General features: G+C 39.7%; 1 non-coding gene across 1 annotated transcript; it reads right to left on the bottom strand.

Annotated features, from left to right (window-relative positions):
- Positions 1 to 24,927: 24,927 nt before the first annotated feature.
- On the bottom strand, positions 24,928 to 25,035 carry LOC130959020 (small nucleolar RNA R71). The gene has a single exon (XR_009078117.1). It is a non-coding gene; the product is annotated as a small nucleolar RNA R71 (small nucleolar RNA).
- Between the last annotated feature and the right edge of the window lie 543 nt (positions 25,036 to 25,578).

The following is a 25,578-nucleotide window of genomic DNA, read 5'->3' as shown; positions in this document are numbered from 1 at the left end:
CAGATTTTTGCTCAGATCCCTCAATTTCAGCCAGAAAATACCTGAAATCACAGAAAAACACACAAACTCATAGTAAAGTCCATAAAAGTGAATTTTAACTAAAAACTAATAAAAATATACTAAAAACTAACTAAATCATACTAAAAACATACTAAAAACAATGCCAAAAAGCGTATAAATTATCCGCTCATCACAACACCAAACTTAAATTGTTGCTTGTCCCCAAGCAACTGAAAATCAAAGTAGGATAAAAAGAAGAGAATATACTATAGACTCCAAAATATCAAGGAAACTTAGCTCCAATTAGATGAGCGGGACTAGTAGCTTTTTGCTTCCGAACAGTTTTGGCATCTCACTCTATCCTTTGAAGTTCAGAATGATTGGCATCTATAAGAACTCAGAACTCAGATAGTGTTATTGATTCTCCTAGTTAAGTATAATGATTCTTGAGCATAGCTATGTCATGAGTCTTGGCTGTGGCCCAAAGCACTTTGTCTTCCAGTATTACCACCGGATACACACATGCCACAGACACATAATTGGGTGAACCTTTTCAGGTTGTGACTCAGCTTTGCTAGAGACCCCAATTAGAGGTGTCCAGGGTTCTTAAGCACACTCTTTTTGCCTTGGATCACAACTTCATTTCTTTCTTTTTCTTTCTTTTCTTTTTCGAATTTTTTTTTCATTCACTGCTTTTCCTTGCTTCAAGAATCAATTTGGTGATTTTTCAGATCCTCAATAACAGTTCTCTTTTTCCCTCATTCTTTCAAGAGCCAACAATTTTTTAACATTCTCAAAACAACAAATTCAAAAGACATATGCACTGTTCAAGCATTCATTCGGAAAAACAACAAATATTGTCACCACATCAAACTAATTCAACTAGTTTCAAGGATAAATTCGAAACCCTGTACTTCTTGTTCTTTTGTGATTAAAGCATTTTTCATTTAAGAGAGGTGATGGAGTCATAGGACATTCATAGCTTTAAGACATGAATTTTAAATTTTATTAATTATGAATTAAGAACAAGACTCAAAAATAGATATAAGATGAGACTAAAGAAAAAAATAGAAAACAGAAAATTTAAATAGGCTCCTAATGATAGAGGTTTTCACAGAGTTAGGACTCAACAACCTTGATTTTGAGAAGTGGATGCTCCCTCAAATTGAGGGGAAAACTTTTGGCGTTTCAATTCTTGAAGTTCACACCCCTGCTTCTCTTGTTCCTTCAGCAATTTGCAGAGCATGTAGTTCTGATTCTGCTGTTCTTCCTTAAGTTGCTCCATAGTCTCTTGCAACTTGGTGATAGATGCTTCTAGGCTGGCCCAGTAGCCAATTTCAGAAAATTCAGGGAGGAACTCCTGCGCCCTCCTTTTGATAGAGTTGTCTTGCATTTGTCCTTCCATTGACTTCTTGGTGATTGGATGTTCAATGGGTATGAATTCATCTACTCCCATCTTTACCCCAGCTCTTTACAGAGCAAGGAGATCAAGCTTGGGTAAGCCAGTTTGGCTTCAGTGGAATTCTTATTTGCAATTGTGTAGATCTCACAAGCAATCACATGATGAACCTCCACTTCTTTTCCAAGCATAATGCAATGAATCATCACTGCTCTCTTGATAGTGACCTCAGAACGGTTGCTAGTGGGCAATATGGAACGCCCAATAAAGTCTAGCCAACCTCTTGCAATTGGTTTGAGGTCTCCCCTCTTGAGTTGGTTTGGGACACCCTTTGAATTGGTTATCCACTTAGTTCCAAGGAGGCATATGTCCTCTAGAACTTGATCCAACCCTTTATCTGCTCTCACCATTCTCCTATTAAAGGATTCAGGATCATCTTGCAGTTGAGGTAATCTGAAGATCTCTCTTATTTTGTCCAGATGGAAGTACATAACTTTTCCTCTGACCATGGTTCTGTAGGTATGGTAAGCAGTTCCAGTCATTCTCTGCTTATCTGTTAGCCACAGATTTGAGTAGAATTCCTGAACCATATTTCTTCCAACCTTTATCTCAGGATTGGTTAGAACTTCCCATCCTCTGTTTCGAATTTGCTCTTGGATCCCCGGATATTCATCTTCTTTCAGATCAAATTTAACTTCCGGGATCACTGACCTCAGACCCATTATTTTGTGATAATGGTCTTCATGTTCTTTGGTTAAGAACTTCTCTTGATTCCAAAGATTCTTTGGATTATTCTCTTTCTTTCCTCTTAAATTGGTTTGTTTTCCCTTAGGAGCCATGATCTTGATGAATCTTGGCTTAGTGATCACGGAAAAGCACACCAAACTTAGAGGTTTGCTTGTCCTCAAGCAAAACAAAGGAAAGAAGAGAGAGAGGAGAAGAGCAAATTCGAATGGTGTGGTGGAAAGAGGAGGCCGAACATTTTGTTATAAGGGGGGGAAAGAGATTTCGAAAAAAATTGAAAGGAGATTTGAGAAGATATGGAGAGGATTTGAGAGAAGGGTGAGTGTTTGAACAAGATTTGGGATTGATTTGAGAGAGATTTGAAAGTGAATGATGACAGGTTGAAGTGTGTTTATGTGGAAAAGTATGGGTAAGAAAAGGAAAGTTTGAAAAAAATTTGATTAGAAAACAAAATCTTGGTCCCGCACCTTTCTGGCGTTAAACGCCCAGAATGGCATCCATTCTGGCGTTTAACGCCCATTTGATGCCCATTGTGGGCGTTTAACGCCCAGCCAGGTGCCCTGGCTGGCGTTAAACGCCAGAATCCCCTTTGTCACTAGGCGTTTTTCTAAACGCCCAGGATGCTGCACACCTGGCGTTAAACGCCCAGAATGGTGCCCATTCTGGCGTTTAACGCCCAAAATGGTATCTTTACTGGCGTTAAACGCCCAGAATGGTGCCCATTCTGGCGTTAAACGCCCAGAATGGTGCCCATTCTGGCGTTTAACGCCCAAAATGCCCCTTACTGGCGTTTTTTCGCCAGTAAGCTCTTTTTCTCTGCTTTTTGCGCTGAATCCTTCTGTAACTCTGTGAATTCCTTCATTTTTGATACTGGCCTTTGTAAAAACAGAACATATAACCTGCTAATGACTGGGTTGCCTCCCAGCAAGCGCTTCTTTACTGTCTTAAGCTGGACCTTTACTGAGAATCACTCGAGTCTCAGTTTTGAGCATTCCTGCTCAAAATTGCTTTCAAGATAATGCTTGATTCTCTGTCCATTAACAATGAACTTTTTGTCAGAATCAATGTCCTGAAGCTCAACATATCCATATGGTGACACTCCTGTAATCACATACGGACCCCTCCACCGGGATTTAAGTTTTCCTGGAAACAATCTGAGCCTAGAGTTGAAGAGCAGAACTTTTTGTCCTGGCTCAAAGACTCTGGTTGACAACTTCTTGTCATGCCACTTCTTTGCCTTTTCCTTATAAATTTTTGCATTTTCAAAGGCATTGAGTCTGAACTCCTCTAGCTCATTTAGCTGGAGCAATCTTTTTTCACCAGCTAACTGAGCATCCATGTTTAGGAATCTGGTTGCCCAGTAGGCTTTATGTTCCAGTTCCACAGGCAGATGACAGGCCTTCCCATACACCAGTTGGTATGGAGAGGTTCCTATAGGAGTCTTGAATGCTGTTCTGTATGCCCACAGAGCATCATCCAAACTCTTTGCCCAATCCTTTCTTCGGGCTATCACAGTCCGTTCTAGGATTCTTTTTAGTTCTCTGTTAGAGACTTCAGCTTGCCCATTTGTCTGTGGATGATACGGAGTCGCCACTTTGTGGCTAATTCCATATCTGACCATAGCAGAGTATAGCTGTCTATTGCAGAAATGAGTGCCCCCGTCACTGATTAGTACTCTGGGAACACCAAACCTGCTGAAGATGTGTTTCTGGAGGAATTTCAGCACGGTCTTGGTATCATTAGTGGGTGTAGCAATTGCTTCTACCCATTTAGATACATAGTCCACTGCCACAAGAATGTAAGTGTTTGAGTATGATGGTGGGAATGGACCCATGAAGTCAATTCCCCATACATCAAACAATTCTATCTCTAATATCCTTGTTGAGGCATGGCATATCGTGAGGCAAGTTACCAGCTCTTTGGCAACTGTCACAGTTACGCACAAACTCTCGGGAGTCTTTATAGAGAGTAGGCCAGTAGAAGCCACATTGGAGGACTTTAGTGGCTGTTCGCTCACTTCCAAAATGTCCTCCATACTGTGATCCATGGCAATGCCATAGGATCCTTTGTGCTTCTTCTCTGGGTACACATCTGCGGATCATTCCGTCTGCACATCTCTTAAAGAGATATGGCTCATCCCATAGGTAGTACTTGGCATCTGAAATTAATTTCATTCTTTGCACTCTGCTGTACTCCTGGGGTATGAACCTCACAGCTTTATAGTTTGCAATATCTGCAAACCATGGAGCTTCCTGAATGGCAAAGAGTTGCTCATCTGGGAAAGTCTCAGAGATCTCAGTAGAAGGGAGGGACGCCCCAGCTACTGGTTCTATTCGGGACAGATGATCAGCTACCTAGTTCTCTGTCCCTTTTCTGTCTCTTATTTCTATATCAAACTCTTGCAGAAGCAACACCCATCTTATAAGCCTGGGTTTTGAATCCTGCTTTGTGAGTAAGTATTTAAGAGCAGCATGGTCAGTGTACACAACCACCTTTGATCCCACTAGATAGGATCTAAACTTGTCAATGGCATAGACCACTGCAAGTAATTCTTTTTCTGTGGTTGTGTAATTCTTCTGTGCATCATTTAGAACACGGCTAGCATAATAAATGACGTGCAGAAGCTTGTTATGCCTCTGTCCCAACACTGCACCAATGGCATGGTCACTGGCATCACACATTAGTTCAAATGGCAATGTCCAATCTGGTGCAGAGATGACTGGTGCTGTGACCAGCTTAGCTTTCAGGGTCTCAAATGCTTGCAGACACTGTGTGTCAAACACAAATGGTGTGTCAGCAGCTAGCAGGTTACTCAAAGGTTTTGCAATTTTCGAAAAATCCTTTATAAACCTTCTGTAGAATCCTGCATGCCCTAGAAAGCTTCTGATTGCCTTAACATTGGCAGGTGGTGGTAATTTTTCAATTACCTCTACCTTTGCCTTATCCACCTCTATTCTCCTGCTTGAAATTTTGTGCCCAAGGACAATTCCTTCAGTCACCATAAAGTGACATTTCTCCCAGTTTAAAACCAGGTTAGTCTCTTGGCACCTTTTCAGGACAAGTGATAGGTGGTTAAGACAGGAGCTGAATGAGTCTCCATATACTGAGAAGTCATCCATGAAGACTTCCAGGAATTTCTCCACCATATCAGAGAAGATGGATAACATGCATCTCTGAAAGGTTGCAGGAGCATTACACAGACCAAAAGGCATCCTCCTATAGGCAAACACGCCAGAGGGGCAAGTAAATGCTGTTTTCTCTTGGTCCTGAGGATCTACTGCAATTTGGTTGTAACCTGAATAGCCATCCAAAAAGCAGTAATAATCATGACCAGCTAGTCTTTCTAGCATTTGGTCTATGAATGGTAAAGGAAAATGATCCTTTCTGGTGGCTGTATTGAGTCTTCTGTAGTCAATACACATACGCCACCCTGTGACTGTTCTTGTAGGAACCAGTTCATTTTTTTCATTATGAACCACTGTCATACCTCCCTTCTTGGGGACAACTTGTACAGGGCTCACCCAGGGGCTATCAGAAATAGGATAAATAATCCCAGCCTCTAGTAATTTAGTGACCTCTTTCTGCACCACCTCCTTCATGGCAGGATTTAGCCTCCTCTGTGGTTGGACCACTGGTTTGGCATTATCCTCCAACAGGATCTTGTGCATGCATCTAGCTGGGCTAATGCCCTTAAGATCACTTATGGACCACCCAAGAGCTGTCTTGTGTGTCCTTAGCACTTGAATCAGTGCTTCCTCTTCCTGTGGATTTAAAGCAGAGCTTATAATCACTGGAAAAGTGTCACCTTCTCCCAGAAATGCATACTTCAGGGATGGTGGTAGTGGTTTGAGTTCAGGTTTGGGAGGCTTATCTTCCTCCTGAGGAATTTTCGAAAATTCCTTTGTTTCCTCTGGTTCTTCTTGATCAGGTTGAGCATCCTTGAAGATGTCCTCAAGCTCTGATTCTAGGCTTTCAGTCATATTGATCTCTTCTACCAGAGAGTCAATAATGTCAGCGCCCATGCAGTCATTTGGTGTGTCTGGATGCTGCATAGCTTTTACAGCATTCAACTTGAACTCATCCTCATTGACTCTCAGGGTTACTTCCCCTTTTTGTACATCAATGAGAGTTCGTCCAGTTGCTAGGAAAGGTCTTCCTAGAATGAGAGTTGCACTCTTGTGCTCCTCCATTTCCAGCACCACAAAGTCAGTTGGAAAGGCGAATGGCCCAACCTTGACAATCATATCCTCTATTATGCCTGATGGATATTTAATGGAGCCATCAGCAAGTTGGAGGCATATCCGGGTTGGTTTGACTTCTCCAGTCAACCCAAGCTTTCTGATAGTGGATGCAGGTATTAGATTGATGCTTGCTCCAAGATCACATAGGGCTGTCTTGGTGCAAGCACCTTCTAATGTGCATGGTATCATAAAGCTCCCTGGATCTTGAAGTTTTTCTGGTAAGCTTTTCAGAATGACTGCACTGCATTCTTCAGTGAGAAATACTTTTTCAGTTTCTCTCCAATCCTTCTTATGACTTAAGATCTCTTTCATGAACTTAGCATAAGAAGGTATTTGCTCAGGTGCCTCTGCAAACGGAATCTTTATTTCAAGAGTCCTTAGATAATCTGCAAAGCGGGCAAATTGCTTATCCTGCTCCGCTTGGCAGAGTTTCTGAGGATAAGGCATCTTGGCTTTATATTCTTCAACCTTAGTTGCTGCAGGCTTATTCCTTACAGAAATGGTTGAAGAAGCCTTTTTAGAGGGATTACTGTCAGCACTCTCAGGTGTCTGATCCTCCCTTGGCGTTTGAACGCCAGGAATGGGTGAAGATTGGGCGTTAAACGCCAACTTCTCTCCCTTTTCTGGCGTTTGAACGCCAAAACTGGGCAAGGGATGGGCGTTTAACGCCAGCTTTCCTTCCCCTTCTGGCGTTTGAACGCCAATAGCATTCCTCTCTGGGCTCTTACTGTCCTCAGAGGGATTTTGAACAGTGGTTTGGTTATCCTCTGTCAATTGTTCCTTGTTTGGTTTTTTGCTACTTTGAGCAGTGTTATTCAATGTCTTCCCACTCCTTAGTTGAACTGCTTGACATTCTTCTGTTATCTGTTTAGATATCTGCTGTTTTGCTTGATTCAACTGCAGTTCTATGTTCTTGTTAGCAACTTTAGTTTCATGGAGCATCTCTTTAAATTCTGCTAACTGTTCTGTCATCAGGAGCAACTGTTGATTAAGCTCAGTCATGTGTTCTTGAGGATTAGGATCAGTGACTACTGCCATGACTTCCTCTTTGGAGAGAACTCATTGCTAGAGTACAAATATGGTTTCTAGCAACAGTGTCTATAAGCTCTGAGCCTTCAATTGTCTTCCTCATGTGTATAGATCCACCAGCTGAGTGGTCTAAAGACATCTGAGCTTTTTCTGTAAGCCCATAGTAGAAGATGTCTAACTGTACCCACTCTGAAAATATTTCAGAGGGGCATTTTCTTAGCATACCTCTATACCTCTCCCAGGCATATAAAGGGATTCATTATCCTCTTGTTTAAAGCCTTGGATGTCAGCCTTAGCTGTGTCATCCTCTTTGGAGGGTAAAAATGATTCAGGAATTTGTCTGATAACTGTTTCCATGTCTTTATGCTTGCTGTAGGTTGGTTATTCAACCACCTTTTAGCTGATCTTTTACAGCAAATGGAAACAGTAATAGTCTGTAGACATCCTGATCCACCTCTTATCATGTACTGTGTCAGCAATTTGTAAGAACTGTGCCAGAAACTCAGTAGGCTCTTCCTAAGGAAGACCGGAATACTGGCAATTTTGCTGCACTATGATAATGAGTTGAGGGGTTTAGCTCAAAGCTGCTTGCTTTGATGGGAGGTGTACAGATGCTACTCCCATATGCAGCTGTAATGGGGTTAGCATATGACCCCAGAGTCCTTTGGACTGATCAATCCCACTTAGGTCCATAATAGATAAAGGGAAATGATATGGATCGCAATTAGATAACTTTTGTTGTTGTTTTTTTTTTTTGAATTAACCGAAAAAATTAAAATAAATAAAACAAAAGGAAAATAAAATAAAATTCGAAAATTAAAAGAAAATAAGATCAAAGCAAATTGAAAACTGAATCAATTAGTTAATGAAACGATTTGAGATTAGCAATTAGAAAGATATGATTGAAAAGTTTTTATGAAAAGGAATTGATTTTTGAAAAGAGGAAAGAGAAAAACAACAAAATGACACCAAACTTAAAATTTTTAGAAAATCAAACACTAATTTTCGAAAATCTATAAGGGAAAAACACAAAGAGGACACCGAACTTAAAATTTTTAAGGATCAAAAAGAGACTAAAGACATGCAAATTCGACAATTAAAAGAAAAACAAAAGCATGCAATTGACACCAAACTTAAAATATGAAACTAGACTCAACTAAAAGACTCTAAACCAACAAAAATAAAACAATCCTAATCTAAGCAACAAGATAAGCCGTTAGTTGTCCAAACTCGAACAATCCCCGGCAACGGCGCCAAAAACTTGGTGCACGAAATTGCAATTACACTTTTGCAATCCTGCACAACTAACCAGCAAGTGCACTGGGTCGTCCAAGTAATACCTTACGTGAGTAAGGGTCGATCCCACGGAGATTGTCGGCTTGAAGCAAGCTATGGTTATCTTGTAAATCTTAGTCAGGATACCAGAAATTATCAGGATTGATTGTGAAAAGCAAAAGAACATGAAATAAGTACTTGTTTTGCAGTAATGGAGAATAGGTTGAGGCTTTGGAGATGCTCGGCCTTCTGAATCTCTGCTTTCCTACTGTCTTCTTCCTCAAACACGCAAGGCTCCTTCCATGGCAAGCTGTATATAGGGTTTCACCGTTGTCAATGGCTACTGGTGCACGAAATGCAATCTAACTCTTTGACAATTCGCACAACTAACCAGCAAGTGCACTGGGTCGTCCAAGTAATACCTTACGTGAGTAAGGGTCGATCCCACGGAGATTATTGGTTTGAAGCAATCGATGTTTATTTTATTATTCTTAGTCAGGATATTAATCAAAATTATCAGTTGGAATTATTAGATTGGAAAAATAAAAGAGAATAATAGCGTTACTTGTTGTGCAGTAATGAGAAATATGTTGGAGTTTTGGAGATGCTTTGTCCTCTGACTTCAACTCTTCCTTGAAATCCTTCAACACACGCAAGGTCCTTCCATGGCAAGCTCTATGTAGGGTGTCACCGTTGTCAATGGCTACCTCCCATCCTCTTAGTGAAAACGTTCCTATGCTCTGTCACAGCACGGCTAATCATCTGTCGGTTCTCAATCAGGTTGGAATAGAATCCAGTGATTCTTTTGCGTCTGTCACTAACGCCCAGCCTTCAGGAGTTTGAAGCTCGTCACAGTCATTCAATCCCAGAATCCTATCGGAATACCACAGACAAGGTTTAGACTTTCCGGATCTCATGAATGCTGCCATCAATCTGGCTTATACCACGAAGATTCTGATTAAGGAATCTAAGAGATACTCATTCAATCTGATGTAGAACGGAGGTGGTTGTCAGGCACACGTTCATGGATTGAGAAAGGTGATGAGTGTCACGGATCATCCTTCTCCATAATTAAGCGCGAATGAAACATCTTAGATAAGAACAAGCGTGTTTGAATAGAAAACAAAGGAATTGTATTAAATCATCGAGACGCTGCAGAGCTCACCCCCAACAATGGAGTTTAGAGACTCATGCCGTTAAAAAGTATGTAATTCAGATCTAAAATGTCATGAGGTACAAGATAAGTCTCTAAAATTTGTTTAAATAGTAAAAATAGTAACTAGGTTTACAGAAAGAATATGAATAAACTAGATAATTGGTGCGAAATCCACTTCTGGGGCCCACTTGGTGTGTGCTGGGGCTGAGACTAAAGCTATCCACGAGTAGAGGCTTTTCTTGGAGTTAAACTCCAAGTTATGACGTGTTTTGGGCGTTCAACTCCGGATCATGACGTTTTTCTGGCGTTTAACTCCAGACAGCAGCATGTACTTGGCGTTCAACGCCAAGTTACGTCGTCTATCTTCGCGCAAAGTATGGACTATTATATATTGCTGGAAAGCCCTGGATGTCTACTTTCCAACGCCGTTGAGAGCGCACCAATTGGACTTTTGTAGCTCCAGAAAATCCATTTCGAGTGCAGGGAGGTCAGGATCCAACAGCATCAACAGTCCTTTTTCAGCCTAAGTCAGATTTTTGCTCAGCTTCCTCAATTTCAGCCAGAAAATACCTGAAATCACAGAAAAATACACACACTCATAGTAAAGTCTAGAAATATGATTTTTGCTTAAAAACTAATAAAATTCTATTAAAAACTAATTAAAACATACTAAAATCTACATGAAATTACCCCAAAAAGCGTATAAAATATCCGCTCATCACAACACCAAACTTAAACTGTTGCTTGTCCTCAAGCAACTAGATAAATAAAATAGGATGAGAGAAATTAAGAAGTAATAATATCTAAGAGTTTTAAATAGAGCTCATGTTCTTTTTAGATGAGCGGGGCTTGTAGCTTTTTATTTCTGAACAGTTTTGGCATCTCCCTTTATCCTTTGAATTTCAGAATGATTGGCATCCATAGGAACTCAGAATTCAGATAGTATTATGATTCTCCTAGTGTAGTATGTTGATTCTTGAACACAGTTATTTTATGAGTCTTGGCCGTGGCCCTAAGCACTTTGTTTTCCAGTATTACCACCAGATACATAAATGCCACAAACACATGACTAGGTGAACCTTTTTCAGATTGTGACTTAGCTTTGCTAGAGTCCCCAGTCAGAGGTGTCCAGAGCTCTTGAGCACACTCTGTTTGCCTTGGATCACGACTTTAACCACTCAGTCTCAAGTTTTTAACTGGACCTTCATGCCACAAGCACATGGTTAGGGAAACTTGATTTAGCGCTAGGCCTGGATTTAGTTTCCTTGGGCCCTCCTATCCATGATGCTCAAAGCCTTGGATCCTTTTTACCCTTGCCTTTTGGTTTAAGGGCTATTGGCTTTTTCTACTGCTCCTTCTCTCTTTTTTTTTGAATGGACTGCTTTTCTTGCTTCAAGAATCAATTTCATGATTTTCAGATCATCAATAATATTTTTCGTGTTCCTCATTCTTTCAGGAGCCAATATTCATCAAATTCAAAGTACAAGTTATGCACTGTTCAAGCATTCATTCAGAGAACAAAAAGTATTGCCACCACATAATTAATTATAATTTTTATTATTAAGAACTCGAAAAATATAGATTACTCTTATTCTAAAAAAAAATCTACTACTTTATTCATGCCTGATGATGATGAGAAAAATAAATTATAGCTTAATTGGAAATAAAATCAAAATAGATATACTAATTACTACTACTAAATATCTCCTAAGGTAAATTTCTATAATAATACTATACTAAGTTAAAGCAAAAAAATTGGAACTCAGCAACCTGTTGTTTGAGGAGTGGATGTTCCTCTAATCTGTGGGATGCTTTCAAGGATTAATTTTTGGCGCTTTAGTCCCTTAGATCACGCCCTGCTCTTCCTGTTCCTTAAGCAGTTGCAAAGCATGCTACTTGATTGTTTGTTCTTCCTTTATTTGGTCCATAGCTTCTTGCAATTGGAAATAGAAGCCTCAAGATGTTCCCAATATTCGAATTGAGGCAGTTCTGGGAGGGCTTCCTGTGCTCTCCTCTTGGCTGAATCATCTTGTTGCTGTTGTCTGACCATTGATATTCAGTGATTGGCCTCTCTGGAATATACTCTGTTATTCCCATCTTCACTCTGGCATCTTTGCAGAGCATAGAAATTAAGCTTGGATAGGCCAATTTGGCGTCCTTGGAATTCCGTTTGCTATTTTGTATAGCTCACATGAGATCAGTTGATGGACTTCTACCTCTTTACCCAAATGATGCAGTGAATCATTACTGCTCTTTTAATGGTAACTTCAGAACGGTTGCTGGTGGGCAATATGGAACGCCCAATGAAATCTAGCCAGCCTGGCTACTGGTTTTAGATCTTCTCTTGAGTTGAATCGGGGTGCTAGTGGTGTTGGTGGTCCACCTGACTTCAGGGATGCATATATCCTCTAGAATCTTGTCTAGACCTTTATTTACCCGCATCATTCTCCTATTAAAGGAGTCTGGGTCATCTTTCAGTTGAGGAATCTTAAATATCTCCCTGATCTTGTCAGGATTGGTATGAACAATCTTTCCTCTGACTAAGGTCCGATGGTCATAGAGAGCAGCTCCAATTATTCTTTGCCTGTCTGTCTGCCATAGATTAGCATAGAACTCTTGAACCATGTTCCTTCCCACTTTCGTTTCAGGATTGGCCAGAATTTCCCAATTCCTGTTTCGAATCTGCTCTTGAATCTCTTGATATTCATCTTCTTTCAGATCAAATTTGACTTCCGGGATCACTGATCTGTGACTCATTATTTTGTAATAATGGTCTGAATGTTCATTAGTTAAGAGCTTTCCTTGATTCCAAAGTGGCTTTGGAGCACTCTCTTTCTTGCCTCTTGGGGTGGGTTGTTTTCCTTTAGGGGCCATGATCTTAATGAGTATGTTTTTGTGATCACGGATAACCACACCAAACTTAGAGCTTTGCTTGTCCTCAAGCAAAAGAGAAGAAAGGAGAGGGATAGGAGGAGAGCAAGTGTTGCAAAGTGATGATGAGGGGGGCGCCGAACTCAATATAAAGGGAGGGGGTGGGAAATTTTCGAAAATAAGAAAAAGATAAGATAGAAGATATGATAAGAAAAAGATATGATAAGAAAAAGATAGATATGATAAGAAAAAGATATAGTTTAAAAAGAGAAAGATATGAATAATAATTAAAAAGATAGATTTGAAATTTTAATTTTGAAAAAGATTTTAAAGAGATAATTGAGTTTTGAAAACAAACTTTAAAAGAGTTGGATTGGATTGAAAAATAATTTGTCTTTATGGATTAAGATATATTTGAAATTTTTGAAAGAGGGATTTTAGAAATTAGGGCTTAGAAAACCAATTTGATTTGAAGGATGACATTTTGAAACATGTTGATGCAAGAAATTATGAATTGAAACAAAAAAATTTAGAAAATTTGTAAAGAAAAATGAATTTTACCTCCTCCCCACCATCCTGGCGTTAAACGCCCAACTGCTGCATGGTTTGGGCGTTTAACGCCCAAATGTTGCTTCTCCTGGGCGTTCAACGCCCAGCTGATGCATCTTTCTGGCGTTGAACGCCAGGAAGTCCTTTGTTACTGGGCATTTTTCTGAACGCCCAGAATGCTGTCAATCTGGCGTTAAACGCCCAGAAGGTGCTTCTTTCTGGCGTTTAACGCCCAGAAGATGCTCCTTTCTGGCGTTTAACGCCCAGATGGCTACCCTTACTGGCGTTGAACGCCCAGTGGGTGCTTCTTTTGGGCGTTCAACGCCCAAAATGTTTCTTACTGGCCTTTTTTCACCAGTGAACTTCTAAATTCCCCTTTAACTTTGTGAATCCAATCAATTGCTATTTTACCTTGAGGATATTTTGACTTATACCTGTAAAAATCAACAAAAACAAATAAAATTAAATTTTGTGATTGGCTGGGTTACCTCCCAACAAGCGCTTCTTTAATGTCATTAGCTGGACTATTACTGAGTTTTAATTAAGTCTCAGTTTTGAGCATTCTTGCTCAAAATTGCCTTCAAGATAATGTTTAACTCTTTGTCCATTAACAATGAACTTTTTGTTAGAGTCATTATCCTGAAGCTCTATGTATCCATATGGTGATACGTTTGTAATGATATATGGACCTCTCCACCGGGATTTTAATTTCCCGGGGAATAATTTGAGCCTAGAATTAAATAGCAGAACTTTCTGCCCCGGCTCAAAGACTCTGGATGACAATTTCTTATCATGCCATCTTTTCGCTTTCTCTTTGTAAATCTTTGCATTCTCGAAAGCATTGAGTCTAAATTCCTCTAGCTCATTTAACTGGAGCAATCGTTTTTCTCCAGCTATCTTGGCATCAAGGTTTAGGAATCTGGTTGCCCAATAGGCCTTGTGTTCCAGTTCCACTGGCAAGTGACATGCCTTTCCATACACAAGCTGGTATGGAGAGGTCCCTATAGGGGTCTTGAATGCTGTTCTGTATGCCCACAGAGCATCATCCAAGCTTCTTGCCCAATCCCTTCTACGGTTAATTACAGTCCGTTCCAGGATTCTTTTGAGTTCTCTATTTGAGACTTCAGCTTGCCCATTAGTTTGTGGATGATATGGAGTAGCTACCCTGTGACTAACTCCATAACGAACTAGAGCAGAGTAAAGCTGTTTATTACAGAAATGAGTGCCCCCATCACTGATTAACACTCTAGGGATACCAAATCTGCTGAAGATGTGTTTCTGGAGGAATTTTAACACTGTTTTAGTGTCATTGGTGGGTGTTGCAATAGCCTCCACCCATTTGGATACATAATCCACTGCCACCAGAATATAAGTGTTTGAGTATGATGGTGGGAAAGGTCCCATGAAGTCAATGCCCATACATCAAACACTCAATCTCTAAGATCCCTTATTGAGGCATGGCGTAACTGTGAGGTAGATTGCCAGATCTTTGGCAACTGTCACAATTAAGTACATACACTCGGGAGTCTTTATAGAGAGTAGGCCAGTAGAAGCCGCATTGGAGGACTCTTGTGGCTGTTCGCTCACTTCCAAAGTGTCCTCCATACTGTGATCCATGGCAGTGCCATAGGATCTTCTGTGCTTCTTCCTTAGGCACACATCTACGGATTACTCCGTCTGCACATCTCTTAAAGAGATACGGCTCATCCCAAAGATAATACTTTGCATCCGTGATCAGCTTCTTTATTTGTTGCCTACTGTACTCTTTGGGTATAAATCTCACTGCCTTGTAGTTTGCAATGTCTGCAAACCATGGCACTTCCTGGATGGCAAAGAGTTGCTCATCCGGAAAGGTTTCAGAAATCTCAGTGAGAGGGAGGGACGCCCCTTCCACTGGTTCTATTTGGGACAGGTGATCTGCGACTTGATTCTCCGTCCCTTTTCTGTCTCTTATTTCTATATCAAACTCTTGCAGAAGCAGCACCCATCTTATAAGTCTGGGTTTTGAATCCTGCTTTGTGAGTAGATACTTAAGAGCAGCATGATCTGTATACACAATCACTTTTGATCCTACTAAATAGGATCTGAATTTGTCAATGGCGTAAACTACTGCAAGTAGCTCTTTTTCTGTGGTTGTGTAATTCTTCTGTGCATCATTTAAAACACGGCTGGCGTAGTAAATGACGTGCAGAAGCTTGTCATGCCTTTGTCCCAACACTGCACCAATGGCATGGTCACTGGCATCACACATTAATTCAAATGGTAATGTCCAGTCTGGTGCAGAGATGATTGGTGCTGTAACCAATCTAGCTTTCAGAGTCTCAAATGCTTGCAGACACTCTTTATCAAAGATAAATGGCGTGTTAGTAGCTAGCAGGTTGCTCAGAGGTTTGGCGATTTTTGAAAAATCCTTTATAAACCTCCTGTAGAATCCTGCATGCCCCAGAAAGCTTCTGATTGCCTTAACATTGGCAGGTGATGGTAGTTTTTCAATTACCTCTACCTTAGCTTGATCCACCTCTATCCCCTTGTTCGAGATTTTGTGTCCAAGGACAATTCCTTCAGTCACCATAAAGTGACACTTTTCCCAGTTTAAAACCAGGTTAGTCTCTTGGCATCTCTTTAGAACAAGTGCTAAATGGTTAAGGCAGGAGCTGAATGAATCTCCAAACACTGAAAAGTCATCCATGAAGACTTCCAGAAATTTTTCCACCATATCAGAAAAAATTGAGAGCATGCACCTCTGAAAGGTTGCAGGTGCATTGCACAGGCCAAATGGCATTCTTCTATATGCAAATACTCCAGATGGGCATGTGAATGCCGTTTTCTCCTGATCCTGGGGATCTACTGCAATTTGATTATAACCTGAATATCCATCCAGGAAGCAGTAGTATTCATGACCTGCTAGTCTTTCTAGCATCTGGTCTATGAATGGTAAAGGAAAATGATCCTTTCTGGTAGCTGTATTGAGCCTTCTGTAATCAATACACATACGCCACCCAGTAACTGTTCTTGTAGGAACCAGTTCATTTTTTTCATTTTGAACCACTGTCATGCCATCTTTCTTAGGGACGACTTGGACAGGGCTCACCTAGGGGCTGTCAGAAATAGGATAAATAATCCCAGCCTCTAGTAATTTAGTGACCTCTTTCTGCACTACTTCCTTCATGGCTGGGTTCAGCTGCCTTTGTGGTTGAACCACTGGCTTGGCGTCACCCTCCAGTAAGATCTTGTGCATGCATCTAGCTGGGCTAATGCCCTTAAGATCACTGATGGACCACCCAAGAGCTGTCTTGTGTGTCCTTAGCACTTGAATTAGTGCTTCCTCTTCCTGTGGCTCTAAGGTAGAGCTTATGATTACAGGAAAGGTATCACCTTCTCCCAAGAATGCATATTTTAGGGAAGGTGGTAATGGTTTGAGCTCGGGTTTAGGAGGTTTCTCCTCTTCCTGAGGGATTTTCAGAGGTTCTACTATTTTCTCTGACTCCTCCAGATCAGGCTGGACGTCTTTAAAGATGTCCTCTAGCTCTGATTCGAGACTCTCAGCCATATTGACCTCTCTTACCAGAGAGTCAATAATATCAACACTCATGCAGTCATTTGGGGTGTCTGGATGTTGCAGGGCTTTGACAACATTCAACTTGAACTCCTCCTCATTGACTCTCAAGGTTACTTCCCCTTTTTGGACATCAATGAGGGTTCGGCCAGTTGCTAGGAAAGGTCTTCCTAGAATGAGAGTTGCACTCTTGTGCTCCTCCATTTCCAGCACCACAAAGTCAGTAGGAAAGGCAAATGGCCCAACCTTGACAATCATGTCCTCAATCACGCCTGATGGGTATTTAATGGAGCCATCAGCAAGTTGAAGACATATCCTGGTTGGTTTGATTTCTTCAGTTAAACCAAGCTTTCTGATAGTAGATGCAGGTATTAGGTTGATACTTGCTCCAAGATCACATAGAGCTTGCTTGGTACAAGTCCCCTCTAATGTACATGGTATCATAAAGCTCCTAGGATCTTTAAGCTTCTCAGGTAAGCTTTTCAGAATGACTGCACTGCATTCTTCAGTGAGGTAAACTTTTTCAGTTTCCCTCCAATCCTTCTTATGACTTAAGATCTCTTTCATGAACTTAGCATAAGAGGGTATTTGCTCAAGTGCTTCTGCAAACGGAATCTTTATTTCAAGAGTCCTGAGATAGTCTGCAAAGCGGGCGAATTGCTTATCCTGTTCCGCTTGGCGGAGTTTTTGAGGATAAGGCATTTTGGCTTTGTATTCCTCAACCTTAGTTGCTGCAGGTTTATTACCTATAGAAGTGGGTTGGGAAGCCTTTTTAGAAGGGTTGTTATCAGCATTTGTATGTGACTGATTCCCCACTGGCATTTGAATGCCAGTGGTGGGAGCTGGAGTGGCGTTAGACGCCACTTCCTTGTTTGTTACTGGCGTTTGAACGCCAGAACCATGCTCCCTTTGGGCGTTCAACGCCGGATTCATGCTTGTTTCTGGCGTTGAACGCCAGGAATGAGCATGGTCTGGGCGTTCAGCGCCAGCTTTATTCCTCTCTGGGCTCTGACTGTCCTCAGAGGGATTTTGAGTATCCACTTGTTCATTTCTTGGTTTCCTGCTGCTTTGAAGTGAGGTATTTAATGTTTTCCCACTTCTTAATTGAACTGCTTGGCATTCTTCTGCTATTTGTTTTGACAGTTGCTTTTCTGTTTGCTTTAACTGTACTTCCATATTCCTGTCAGCCATTCTTGTTTCCTGTAATATTTCCTTGAATTCGGCTAGCTGCTGAGTTAGCAAGTCTAATTGCTAATTGAATTCATTAGCCTGATCCACCAGACTGAGTTCAGTAGTTACTGTTTTAGCTTCTTCTTTCATGGAAGATTCACTGCTTAGGTACAGATGTTGATTCCTGGCAACTGTATCAATAAGCTCTTGAGCTTCTTCAATTGTTTTTCTCATATGTATAGATCCACCAGCTGAGTGGTCTAGAGAAATCTGAGCTTTTTCTGTAAGCCTATAGTAGAAGATGTCTAATTGCACCCATTCTGAAAACATTTCAGAGGGGCATTTTCTTAGCATCTCTCTGTATCTCTCCCAGGCGTCATAAAGAGATTCATTATCTCCTTGTTTGAAGCCTTGGATGCTTAGCCTTAGCTGTGTCATCCATTTTGGAGGGAAATAGTGATTCAGGAATTTTTTTGACAGCTGCTTCCATGTTTTTATGCTGTTCTTAGGCTGGTTATTTAACCACCTCTCAGCTTGATCTTTTACAGCAAATGGAAACAGTAATAATCTGTAGACATCCTGATCCACTTCCTTATCATGTACTGTGTCAGCAATTTGCAAAAATTGTGCCAGAAACTCTGTAGGTTCTTCATGTGGAAGACCAGAATACTGACAGTTTTACTGCACCATGATAATGAGCTGAGGATTCAACTCAAAGCTACTAACTCCAATGGAGGGTATACAGATACTACTCCCATATGAAGCAGTAGTGGGGTTAGCATATGACCCCAGAGTCCTCTTGAACTGTTCATTCCTACTTGCTTCCATGATGGAATACAAGGGATAATTTATATGTTGATTTTTTTTTATTTTATTATTTATTTTTTTTGAATTAATTTTTATAAAATAAAATAAAAAACGAAATAAATAAAAGAAATTGGAAATATTTTGAAATTGAAATTTGAATTTTTATATAAAATTTTCGAAAAAAAATAGTTCAAAATTAGTTAGAAAATATAATTTTTTTGAATTTTGAATTTTATGATGAAAGAGAAAAACACACAAAGGACACAAGATTTAAAATTTTTAGATCTAATGCTCCTTATTTTCAAAAATTTTTGGAGGGAAAACACCAAGGAACACCAAACTTAAAAATTTTAGGATCAAGACACAAGAAAAACTCAAGAACACTTTGAAGATTCACAAGAACACCAAGAACAAAAGGAAGAACACCAAACTTAAGACTTTTAGAAAACTTTAATAAAATTTTCGAAAATTATAAAAAGATTAACAAGAAAACACCAAACTTAAAGTTTGGCACAAGATTCAATCAAAGAAAAATTATTTTTGAAAAAGATTTCAAAGCGTATACGCAATTATCAAGAATATAAACCAATACTCTAGCCAATTGGGAGTAAATGTAACACTTGTTCTGAATATTCCAATTAATGCTTTAAAAAGAACACAAGTGAAACAAGAAAAGACACAAAGCAAGAAAAACTTGAGATCAAACAAGAAAAATAAACAAGAACAACTTGAAGATCAATGAAGAACAAAGAACACAAGTCGAAAATTTTAAAGAAAAATATAAGATATGCAATTGACACCAAACTTAGAACAAGACACTAAACCCACGAAAATTAGCAACTAATAAAGAAAAATAATATATTTTGAAAAGAAAATTTTTTTTTTGAAAAGAAACTATCCTATCAAGATTTAATGACTCTATAACAATAAAAATAAATTATTCCTAATCTAAGAAATAAAATAAGCCTTCAATTGTTCAAACTCAACAATCCCCGGCAACGGCGCCAAAAACTTGGTGCACGAAATGCAATCTAACTCTTTGACAATTCGCACAACTAACCAGCAAGTGCACTGGGTCGTCCAAGTAATACCTTACGTGAGTAAGGGTCGATCCCACGGAGATTATTGGTTTGAAGCAATCGATGTTTATTTTATTATTCTTAGTCAGGATATTAATCAAAATTATCAGTTGGAATTATTAGATTGGAAAAATAAAAGAGAATAATAGCGTTACTTGTTGTGCAGTAATGAGAAATATGTTGGAGTTTTGGAGATGCTTTGTCCTCTGACTTCAACTCTTCCTTGAAATCCTTCAACACACGCAAGGTCCTTCCATGGCAAGCTCTATGTAGGGTGTCACCGTTGTCAATGGCTACCTCCCATCCTCTAAGTGAAAACGTTCCTATGCTCTGTCACAGCACGGCTAATCATCTGTCGGTTCTCAATCAGGTTGGAATAGAATCCAGTGATTCTTTTGCGTCTGTCACTAACGCCCAGCCTTCAGGAGTTTGAAGCTCGTCACAGTCATTCAATCCCAGAATCCTACTCGGAATACCACAGACAAGATTTAGACTTTCCGGATTCTCATGAATGCTGCCATCAATCTGGCTTATACCACGAAGATTCTGATTAAGGAATCTAAGAGATACTCATTCAATCTGATGTAGAACGGAGGTGGTTGTCAGGCACACGTTCATGGATTGAGGAAGGTGATGAGTGTCATGGATCATCACCTTCTCCATAATTAAGCGCGAATGAACATCTTAGATAAGAACAAGCGTGTTTGAATAGAAAACAAAGGAATTGTATTAAATCATCGAGACGCTGCAGAGCTCCTCACCCCCAACAATGGAGTTTAGAGACTCATGCCGTTAAAAAGTATGTAATTCAGATCTGAAAATGTCATGAGGTACAAGATAAGTCTCTAAAATTTGTTTAAATAGTAAACTAGTAACCTAGGTTTACAGAATATGAATAAACTAAGATAATTGGTGCAGGAATCCACTTCTGGGGCCCACTTGGTGTGTGCTGGGGCTGAGACTAAAGCTATCCACGAGTAGAGGCTTTTCTTGGAGTTAAACTCCAAGTTATGACGTGTTTTGGGCGTTCAACTCCGGATCATGACGTTTTTCTGGCGTTTAACTCCAGACAGCAGCATGTACTTGGCGTTCAACGCCAAGTTACGTCGTCTATCTTCGCGCAAAGTATGGACTATTATATATTGCTGGAAAGCCCTGGATGTCTACTTTCCAACGCCATTGAGAGCGCACCAATTGGACTCCTGTAGCTCCAGAAAATTCATTTCGAGTGCAGGGAGGTTAGGATCCAACAGCATCAGCAGTCCTTTTTCAGCCTAAGTCAGATTTTTGCTCAGCTTCCTCAATTTCAGCCAGAAAATACCTAAAATCACAGAAAAATACACACACTCATAGTAAAGTCCAGAAATATGATTTTTGCTTAAAAACTAATAAAATTCTATTAAAAACTAATTAAAACATACTAAAATCTACATGAAATTACCCTAAAAAGCGTATAAAATATCCGCTCATCAGCTACCTCCCATCCTCTCAGTGGAAATGTTCAACGCACCCTGTCACAGCACGGCTATCCATCTGTCGGTTCTCAATCAGGCCGGAATAGAATCCAGTGATTCTTTTGCGTCTGTTACTAACGCCCCGCCTTCAGGAGTTTGAAGCTCGTCACAGTCATTCAATCATTGAATCCTACTCAGAATACCACAGACAAGGTTTAGACCTTCCAGATTCTCTTGAATGCCACCATCAGTTCTAGCTTATACCACGAAGATTCTGATTAAGGAATCTAAGAGACATCTACTCAATCTAAAGTAGAACGGAGGTGGTTGTCAGGCACGCGTTCATAGTTGAGAATATGATGAGTGTCACGGGTCATCACATTCATCCGGATTAAGAACAAGTGATATCTTAGAACGGAAGCAAGCATGATTGAATAAGAAACAGTAGTAATTGCATTAATCCATCAAGACACAGCAGAGCTCCTCACCCCCAACCATGGGGTTTAGAGACTCATGCCGTGGAAGGTACACAAAGAAACGTGTAAAGTGTCATCCGATCCAGATACAATGTCCAAAGATCTTATTAATAGTGAACTAGTAACCTAAGGTTTACAGAAATGAGTAAATGACAGAAAAATCCACTTCTGGGCCCACTTGGTGTGTGCTTGGGCTGAGCATTGAAGCTTTCATGTGTAGAGAACTTTTCTGGAGTTAAACGCCAGCTTTCATGCCAGTTTGGGCGTTTAACTCCAATTTTTATGCCAGTTCCAGCGTTAAACGCTGGAAATTCTGAGGCTGATTTGCAACGCCGGTTTGTGCCATCAAATCTCGGGCAAAGTATGGACTATTATACATTGCGGGAAAGCCCAGGATGTCTACTTTCCAACTCCGTTAAGAGCGCGCCAATTGGGCTTCTGTAGCTCCAGAAAATCCTCTTCGAGTGCAGGGAGGTCAGAATCCAACAGCATCTGCAGTCCTTTTTAGCCTCTAAATCAGATTTTTGCTCAGATCCCTCAATTTCAGCCAGAAAATACCTGAAATCACAGAAAAACACACAAACTCATAGTAAAGTCCAGAAAAGTGAATTTTAACTAAAAACTAATAAAAATATACTAAAAACTAACTAAATCATACTAAAAACATACTAAAAACAATGCCAAAAAGCGTATAAATTATCCGCTCATCAGAAAGCAGAGAGACGGAAGGGACAAAGCATCTCCATTCGCTTATCTGAAGTTCTCACTAATGAATTACATAAGTATCTCTATCCTCTATTTTATGTTTTATTCATATATCATCCATAACCATTTGAATCTGCCTGACTGAGATTTACAAGGTGACCATAGCTTGCTTCATACCAACAATCTCCATGGGATTGACCCTTACTCGCGTAAGGTTTATTACTTGGACGACCCAGTGCACTTTCTAGTTAGTTGTGCGAAGTTGTGTTTATGCCATGGTATTGAGCACCAAGTTTTTGGATTCATTACCGGGGATTATTTGAGTTGTGAAAAGTAGTGATCACAATTTCGTGCACCAAGTTTTTGGCGCCGTTGCCGGGGATTGTTTCGAGTATGGACAACTGACGGTTCATCTTGTTGCTTAGATTAGGTATTTATCTTCAGAGTTCTTAAGAATGAATTCTAGTGTTTCAAGGTGATGTTCTTATCATCACCAAAGCTGATTGATTCCCATCAATTTAGCTCTGGAATGCAATGTCCTGCTGAAGCTTGGCTAGCCATGTCTAATTTCTTTAGACTGAAGCTTTAGACTAACATTGCATGATTCCTGGAATTATCATTAAGAATTTTGATACCTTTATTTTCTTTTTCACTTAATTTTCGAAAAATCCAAAAAAAAATTACAAAATCATAAAAACAAAAAATATTGTATGTTTCTTGTTGAGTCTAGAGTCTCATGTTAAGTTTGGTGTCAATTGCATGTTTCTGTTCTTCTTGCATTCATTCATGTGTCTTAAGTGATCTTCAAGATGTTCTTGATGATTTCATTGCTCTGATCGTTGAATTCTCTTGACTTGAGTGTTTTGTTATATGCATTCTCATTTTGTTAGTGTCAATAGTATACAAACTGCTAAGTTTGGTGTCTTGCATGCATTGTTATTTGATTTTAGTTGCATTTTGATTATTCCTCATTATTGAAAATCCAAAAAATATTTTTAATTTGTGTCTTTTCAAGTCAATAATACAGAGAATTGAAGATTCAGAACATACAGCAGAGGAATTACACAGAAAAAGCTGGGCGTTCAAAACGCCCAGTGAAGAAGGGCAAACTGGCGTTTAAACGCCAGCCAGGGTGCCTGGCTGGGCGTTTAACGCCCAAAAGGGTAGAGCTTTGGGCGTTAAACGCCAGAATGTGCACCATTCTGGGCGTTTAATGCCAGAATGGCACAAGAGGGAAGATTCTGTTTTTAATTCAAATTTTTTTTCAAGTTTTCAAAATTTTTCAAAATCAAATCTTTTTCAAATCATATCTTTTCAATCAAATCTTTTTCAAAATCAATTTCTTTCCATTTTCAAAAATACTTGCTATCAATTAATGATTTGATTCAACATTTCAAGTATGTTGCCTTTTCTGTTGAGAAAGGTTTAATGTTTGAATCATATCTTTTCTTGTTAGGCAAGTCATTAATTTTTAAAATCAAATCTTTTTAAATTGTTTTTCAAATCATATCTTTTTAATCACATCTTTTTCAAAAATAGTTTTCAATCATATCTTTTTGATTTCTAATTTCAAAATCTTTTTCAAAAATCACTTGATTTTTTTTCCAATCTTAGTTTTCGAAAATCAATTACTATTTTTCAAAATGTTTTTAAAATGTTTTTACTTAATTTTCGAAAATTTCTTCCCCTCTTCTCATATCCTTCTATTTATGGACTAGCACTATTCCTCAATGAACAATTCGAACTCCATCTCTCTTGATAAGTTCGAATTCTTCTACTTCTTCCTTCTATTTTTCTTTTCCTCTGACACCTCAAGGAATCTCTATACTGTGACATAGAGGATTCCATATTTTCTTGTTCTCTTCTCTTTCATATGAGCAGGAGCAAAGACAAAAGTATTCTTGTTGAGGCTGACCCTGAACCTGAAAGGACCTTGAAGCGAAAGCTAAGAGAAGCTAAAGCACAATTCTCTGTAGAGGACCTAACAGAAATCTTCAAAGAAGAAGAACCCATGGCAGCCGAAAACAACAACAATGCCAACAATGCAAGGAAGGTGCTGGGTGACTTTACTGCACCTACTCCCGACTTCTATGGGAGAAACATCTCTATCCCTGCCATTGGAGCAAACAACTTTGAGCTTAAGCCTCAATTAGTTTCTCTAATGCAACAGAATTGCAAGTTCCATGGACTTCCATTGGAAGATCCTCATCAGTTTTTAGCTGAATTCTTGCAAATCTGTGACACTGTCAAGACTAATGGGGTTGACCCTGAGGTCTATAGACTTATGCTATTCCCTTTTGTTGTAAGAGACAGAGCTAGGGTATGGTTGGACTCACAACCTAAAGAAGGCCTGAACTCTTGGGAAAAGCTAGTCAATGCCTTCTTGGCAAAGTTCTTTCCACCTCAAAAATTGAATAAGCTTAGAGTGGAAGTCCAAACCTTCAGACAGAAGGAAGGTGAATCCCTCTATGAAGCTTGGGAAAGATACAAACAATTGATCAGAAAGTGCCCCTCTGACATGCTTTCTGAATGGAGCATCATAGGTATTTTCTATGATGGTCTGTCTGAACTGTCCAAGATGTCTTTGGATAGCTCTGCTGGAGGATCTCTTCATCTGAAGAAGACGCCTACAGAAGCTCAAGAACTAATTGAAATAGTTGCAAATAACCAATTCATGTACACTTCTGAAAGGAATCCTATGAACAATGGGACAAATCAGAAGAAAGGAGTTCTTGAGATTGATACTCTGAATGCCATGTTGGCTCAGAACAAAATATTGACTCAGCAAGTCAATTTGATTTCTCAAAGTCTGTCTGGAATGCAAAATGCACCAGGTAGTACTAAGGATGCTTCATCTGAAGAAGAAGCTTATGATCCCGAGAACCCTTCAATGGAAGAGGTGAATTACATGGGAGAACCCTATGGAAACACCTATAATTCTTCATGGAGAAATCATCCAAATCTCTCATGGAAGGATCAACAGAGACCTCAACAAGGTTTCAACAACAATAATGGTGGAAGAAACAGGTTTAGCAATAGCAAGCCTTTTCCATCATCTTCTCAGCAA

The sequence above is a fragment of the Arachis stenosperma genome, chromosome 10 (genome assembly GCF_014773155.1).
Source record: "Arachis stenosperma cultivar V10309 chromosome 10, arast.V10309.gnm1.PFL2, whole genome shotgun sequence".
NCBI lineage: Eukaryota > Viridiplantae > Streptophyta > Magnoliopsida > Fabales > Fabaceae > Arachis > Arachis stenosperma.
Note: the sequence above shows the minus strand (reverse complement) of the source record. Positions and strands in the feature narration are given on the sequence as shown.